The sequence below is a fragment of the Sander vitreus genome, chromosome 16 (assembly GCF_031162955.1).
Source record: "Sander vitreus isolate 19-12246 chromosome 16, sanVit1, whole genome shotgun sequence".
Taxonomy (NCBI): domain Eukaryota; kingdom Metazoa; phylum Chordata; class Actinopteri; order Perciformes; family Percidae; genus Sander; species Sander vitreus.
Window position 1 is genome coordinate 2,887,595 of NC_135870.1, and position 6,711 is coordinate 2,894,305.

A 6,711-nucleotide genomic window follows, 5' to 3' on the forward strand; every position below is an offset into this window, starting at 1 on the left:
GAAATTAAGAATCAGTTCCACCTGTCTTAGCCTAGGCACACTATGACAATGTCATGTTTAATTTTAAATGAATGTAGCCTACTGGCAGTCTGGCACTGGGTGCTCAGTGTTTTTTTTATCTATGTATCGGCGCCTATGCTTCTGACCTAAAACCTGAGACTAGTTTCTCATCATGTTTCAGATTGCTCGGCGGCCTTTACAAGGGTGTAACTTCAGTTTGAGAAGTGTGGGTGCATGATATTTGACACATTTCAAAGATTGTTGTTCCCATCAGTTACTTACACACAAAAACATGAGAAAATAGGGTCCAGGTTGAAAAAAACAGTAGTTCCCCTTTAACTTCATCAGGACATGAAAGGATATTAGAAGCTCTTTCCCGGTGATGGCTGAGCGTTACTGAGCAGCCTCCAACTGAGCTTGAAGACGTAGATGTGACGTGAGCAACAGTCTGAAAGTTGGAAGTCTTCTGGTAGCTGTGCCAAGAGAAATCTCAATCATTCCCAATCTAGCAGAGACGGAGAGCGTAGGTATATGTAAGGAGATAACATAGACACAGGCTCATTATTGATCACTAAAATGATAGTTAACATTAGTCATTACACTTAAACAGCTGATGGAAGTCCAAACTGCCTGAGAGCTTCTCCTGTACTATACGGTAACTCCTCTACTATGAGACAGGAAGTCTCGTGGTTATGACACAATCGTTAGCCTATTTTTTTAAAAACATCTGCTACGGAGCCATAACGTGAGGTACAAGGTAATGGAGCCTTTTATACATTGTCGTGTTTCTTTAGAAATAAACAACGGACAAATAGAGTCTTTAAACGCTTCAGATGTAAAGTTATTCGCTGTCAAAGAGACGCCAAAATGAATGGGAGTCAATGGGAGGTGATGGCTTGGTAGCATCAAAATGGCTCCACAGGAGCTATGCGTTCTGGGGAGAGGCTTACCCCCCTTGGTTTTCTCCTTAACTTCTTCAGGACATGAACACCTGTTTCCTGGGTGAAAGTCTTGTGTTTTCTCCTTAACTTCTTCAGGACATGAACATCTGTTTCCTGGGTGAAAGTCTTGTGTTTTCTCCTTAACTTCTTCAGGACATGAACACCTGTTTCCTGGTGAAAGTCTTGTGTTTTCTCCTTAACTTCTTCAGGACATGAACACCTGTTTCCTGGTGAAAGTCTTGTGTTTTCTCCTTAACTTCTTCAGGACATGAACACCTGTTTCCTGGTGAAAGTCTTGTGTTTTCTCCTTAACTTCTTCAGGACATGAACACCTGTTTCCTGGCTTGAAAGCGCCGTCCTCCTCCTTATGAAGATCTTCATGCTGTTTTACAGCGACGGAAAATGTGGTGCACACAGTGCATAATAAATATATGGGGAGGGAGTTCGATTTTTAAGTGGCATGTGGCACGTGCCAGTGGCATGTACTTCTGGTACTTCCGTATGCCAATAGCGACTGCGTGTGAATTGACGCCGTAGCAAGTAGTATGAAACGGCGAAAATCCGTTTAGGTATGTGCAAAAGATGGCGGATGGCAGCAAGGTGCAAGCGGAAGGCACCAGGCCACGAGCGGACAAAGAAATTGTTTGTCACTTATGCCATACTCCTGCGGGAAGCTTGGAAGCAAAAACCTTAATGTGTAAGCGCTGCAAGAAGGATTACTGCATTAAATGTCTAAAAAAAGACGAAGTGGAGTATGTCATACTGCAGAAGCTAAACACAGGCATAATGTGGTTTTGCCCATATAGCGAGGAAAGTATGGAAAAGAAAATCGCGATGGAGCAGATGATCGAGGAAAAGTGCCAAATTATAATCCAAAAATATGAGCACCGAATGAAGGAGATGGAAATTAAGTTGGAGAAAAAATGCGATGAGACGAGGGTGGTCGAAATCATACGGGAGCAGCTAAACGAGCATCAGAAAAAAGGTAGGCTGAGTTGGGCTGAAGCTGTGGAAAACGGTGAACCAAAGGAGAATCATTTTGCCTTTAAGGAAATCTAGAGAACGGAACATTGTGCTGTTTGGAATATAAGAGAGTGACGGAGATGAGAGGGAAGAGCAACATCAAAAAGATGTAGACGCCGTAAAAGATGTATTTAAAACGTGCAGGTTCTGCACAACCGTGGATTCATTCGTGAGAGTTGCCCAGCTTGGAAAATACAGCAGGAGTGAGGGTGCAGATGAACCGGTGAGACTGGGGAGACCTGTTCTGGTTACTCTGCAAAGTATGGAGTTAAAGATCAGCCTGTTCAGGAAGATCTCTGCGCTGCACCAAACGGACAAGCACAGAAACGTGAGACTAGCAAATGATCTGACAAATCCATCCATCCATCCATCCATCTTCATCCGCTTATCCGGGGTCGGGTCGCGGGGGTAGCAGCTCCAGCAGGGGACCCCAAACTTCCCTTTCCCGGGCCACATTAACCAGCTCCGACTGGGGGATCCCGAGGCGTTCCCAGGCCAGGTTGGAGATATAATCCCTCCACCTAGTCCTGGGTCTCCCCCGAGGCCTCCTCCCAGCTGGACGTGCCTGGAACACCTCCCTAGGGAGGCGCCCAGGGGGCATCCTTACCAGATGTCCGAACCACCTCAACTGGCTCCTTGATCTGACAAATGAGGTCCCATAATAATAAAAAATAATACTCTTTTCCATTAGATAAGAGAAAAATAACCTGGGAAGGAAAGCATTATGAAGTAAAAAAACAGAAATACAGCAGGCTTATCGGAAAGTTCGTAATCTTGTGAGGATGAGAACGCGAAATTTAAAGCGAAAATATGAAGAGGAATTAGCCAAGCAATCTAAATATAAACCAAAAGTTATATGGAACTACATAAATAAAAGGACAAAAATAAAAACAGCAGTGGGTGATCTGTATTGCAATCAGAATAATACTAATTCTTTAAAAACAAGCAAGATATAGAAAAGGCAGATATATTGTCAGAATACTTCTGCAGTGTATTTGTTGAAGAGCCTGACGGGCAGATACCCAACGTACCAAGGTTGGAAGTTCAGCAAACAGAAAATCTTGAAATAACAGTAGAAGATACAAAACGGCTTTAACGGAAAACTGTGTGACGACTGTGATGTGTGTGTGATGTTAAGTCCCTCTGGTTGCTGGGATCTGGGGATTGGCTAATGAGGACTGATGATTGACACCTGGATGGACTGATTGCTCACATGTCTATGAATATGAGTGCCTGGGCAGTCATTTTCTCTCCCTCCTCAAGGTTGCTTGGTTTGTTTGGATTTTTGGTTTAGTTATTTTTGCGTTCTAGCTTTGATACATTTACACACATCCATACATTACACACATTACTGATTAACTGATTGCACGTTTATCTTTGTTAAAATAAATAAATTGGATTTAATTGAACAACCATGTGTGTCTCCACCTTTTGTCATGCCTTTGAGCCAGGTCGTGACATTAATGTATATAAATCCCCTGGAAAACCTACAAGGACATATATAGTCAACCATATGAAAAGTAATACATTATTTAGAAGTAAACAATATGGCTTCATATCCGGGCAGTCAACTTCAGTTACCGTATTTTCCGGACTATAAGTCGCACTTTGTTTCATACTTTGGCTGGTCCTGCGACTTATAGTCAGGTGCGACTTATATATCAAAATATATATAATGTAACGTGTTTTAAATGTTATTTCATGCTGAAAACATCACCGTCTACAGCCGCGAGAGGCGCTCTAGGCTTGTGACGACTATATGCTGCTCCTAAAGACAACTGAGAAAGAAAAGAAGCTGCAGGAGACTGCAGGTAGTAAAACAAGCAGCCGAAAACGGTAATCGAGCAGCAGAACGAGAGTTTGGAGTGAGAGAGAAACTTGTGAGGGACTGGAGAAAAGGTTAGTCTTACTGCAATGAAGAAAACAAAGAAAGCTAGTCGCGCTGAAATCCAGATGGCCAGAGCTGGAGGAAGGAGTCCACAGATGGGTGCTTGAACAACGTGCTGCTGGGAGAGGCTCGTCAACAGTGCAGTTACGTTACGTTAACATAGAGGACACCTACCGTATTCAGCCCCTTGTTCTGGGGGCTGTTGGGTAGTTTAATAACTGTTAATGTGTTACGTTAACATAGTGACACCTACCGTATTCAGCCCCTTGTTCTGGGGGCTGTTGGGTAGTTTAATAACTGTTAATGTGTTACGTTAACGTAGAGGACACCTACCGTATTCAGCCCCTTGTTCTGGGGGCTGTTGGGTAGTTTAATAACTTGTCTTTCCAGATTAAATGTCTGTTCTTGGTCTTGGATTTTGTGAAATAAATTTCTAAATAAATGCGACTTATAGTTCAGTGCGACTTATATATGTTTTTCCCTCTTCATGACGCATTTTTTGACTGATGCGACTTATACTCCGGAAAATACGGTACTCACAGTTCTTGACAAATGGTCACAAGCTTTGGATAGAGGACAGACAGTTGACTGTGTATATCTGGACTTTCAAAAAGCCTTTGACACTGTTCCTCATAAAAGACTAACTTTAAGCTATTAAAGTTAAAATCCTATTGTTTAGACAACAGAGTTATTTATTGGATACAGGATTTTTTGTACAAACGAAAACAACAGGTGGTAGTGAATGGTGCCGCCTCAGACTGGAAGCCGGTGACATCTGGGGTCCCACAGGGATCAGTCTTGGGCCCTGTTCTCTTTGTCATATATATAAACGGCCTGCCAGATATGATACAGTCTGATGTTTACCTTTTTGTGGATGATACTAACATTTTCAGAATAATAACATGTGACACAGACCGAGCCCATCTTCAAGAAGATCTAAGTAGCATGGGCAAATGGTGTGGCCAGTGGCTATTAAAGATGAATCCCGAAAAGTGTAAACATTTACATATTGGGAAAAGAAATAACACTGTAGCCAGTTATGTAGTTGGGGATATAGTGGTTAATCCAGTACAAGAGGAGAGGGATGTAGGTGTTGTGGTGGATGGTTCACTTGAATTCCACACACGTATTTCTGAAAAAGTTAAAAAAAAAGCTACATCTATGATTGCAATAATCAAAAGAACTTTTCAAAATGTATGCAAGGATATATTTTTACCTTTGTACAAATCCCTGGTAAGATCTCACCGAAAATATGTAGAAAACATTGAAAGGGTCCAGAGAAGAGCTACTAAATGAATTCCAGGAATGAAAAACATGTCTTATGAAGATAGATTGAGAACATTAAGTTAACCGACTCTCATATTTAGGAGATACAGAGGAGATATGATTCAGGTTTATAAGCTTGTGCAGGGAATATATGATGTAACAGTTGAGCCTAGCTTTCAGTTTTGGAGCAATAGGTACGAGACACGAGGGAATTCTTTAAAACGTTCCCCGAGAACATGCCTGTCTGAAAAGAGAAAGACCCTCCGTGCGGTAAGATCATGGAACAAGCTTCCAGAAGAAGTCGTGCGTTCCCGTTCTATTAATTCCTTTAAGAATAGGCTGGATGCATGTAGCCTGTCGAAAGATGTAATGTATAATTATAAAGCTTGTCAGTAATTTATGTAAATAATTTATGAACTTTTAGAAAACTTCAATTATGAAATGAATGTGTTTTTATAAACGTGCATGCATGTATGTATGTATATATATATATATATATATATATATATATATATATATATATATATATATATGTATATGTATATGTATATGTATATATATATATATTTGTTTTGTGTCTTTTAGAGTCTGGGATAGAGGATTGTATTGGTCGGGGTGGCGGATGGGTAAAACACAGGACTTTCACCAAGGAAAGCAAGGTTTGAGTCCCGTGTTTGACTTTGTGTCCCGTGATTGATATTTATTTTTCACGTTTGTTGTTTTTCTAACCCTAACCCCGTTTTTCTTTTCCTAATCCCAACCGTTTCGTCTTTTCCTGAACGTAACCGTGAACGTGTCACGTAGCCCCGCGATAACACACCACGTGGCTTTAGAAAGTGCCACGTATATTTTAACGAAATCTTACGTTATAAGTTATATTTCACGTCTTACGGTGAAGAACATGCCACTTCCGGTGGCACATGCCAAAAATCTAACTCCTACTGAATATATGTCTGTATGAATGTAACAGAGAATCAGATATCAGTCCCAGGAGACATTTTACTGCACAATGAGTACTTTCACTGATACTTTAAGTACATTTTACAGTATGCTTATGAGTGCAGGACTTGTACTTCTTCCCCCCTTTCGCGAAACAATATGTGGGTCAAAAAGTCAGGAAGAGGTGAGATAAACACAGCGAGAGATAACAGAGAGCTGGTTTTTTCATGTGTTGGACCAACGTTTGATGACTTCCAACTGGTTAAAAATATATTAGAGTAGATCTGAAGGATACTGAGAGAAGCAGCAGGAGGAAGAAAAGAGACGTCCAGGCCCAGAAATAGAAAAATAAACAAGTAGGAAGAGGCAGATTTTGTGTTATCTCTGTGATTGTGCTCCACAGAGACAGGAAAATAGTTGCGTTACACACAGGAAATGAGCAGATGGAAGCGATAAGGGCGGGAAAATGGCTCCGGAAATGAAAACAAGGCTGATGAGACGGCAGAGAGGAATCTTGTGTTCTCAGTTTGAAATACTTGTTTGATGTTCCCCTATATATACGGCCCAATGAGATGGACTCAAACACCGCTCATCACCTTTTTTTCAGAAGTGTTGGTGATTGCATCTGTAAGAGAGAGATTAGTGCCCTTGGTT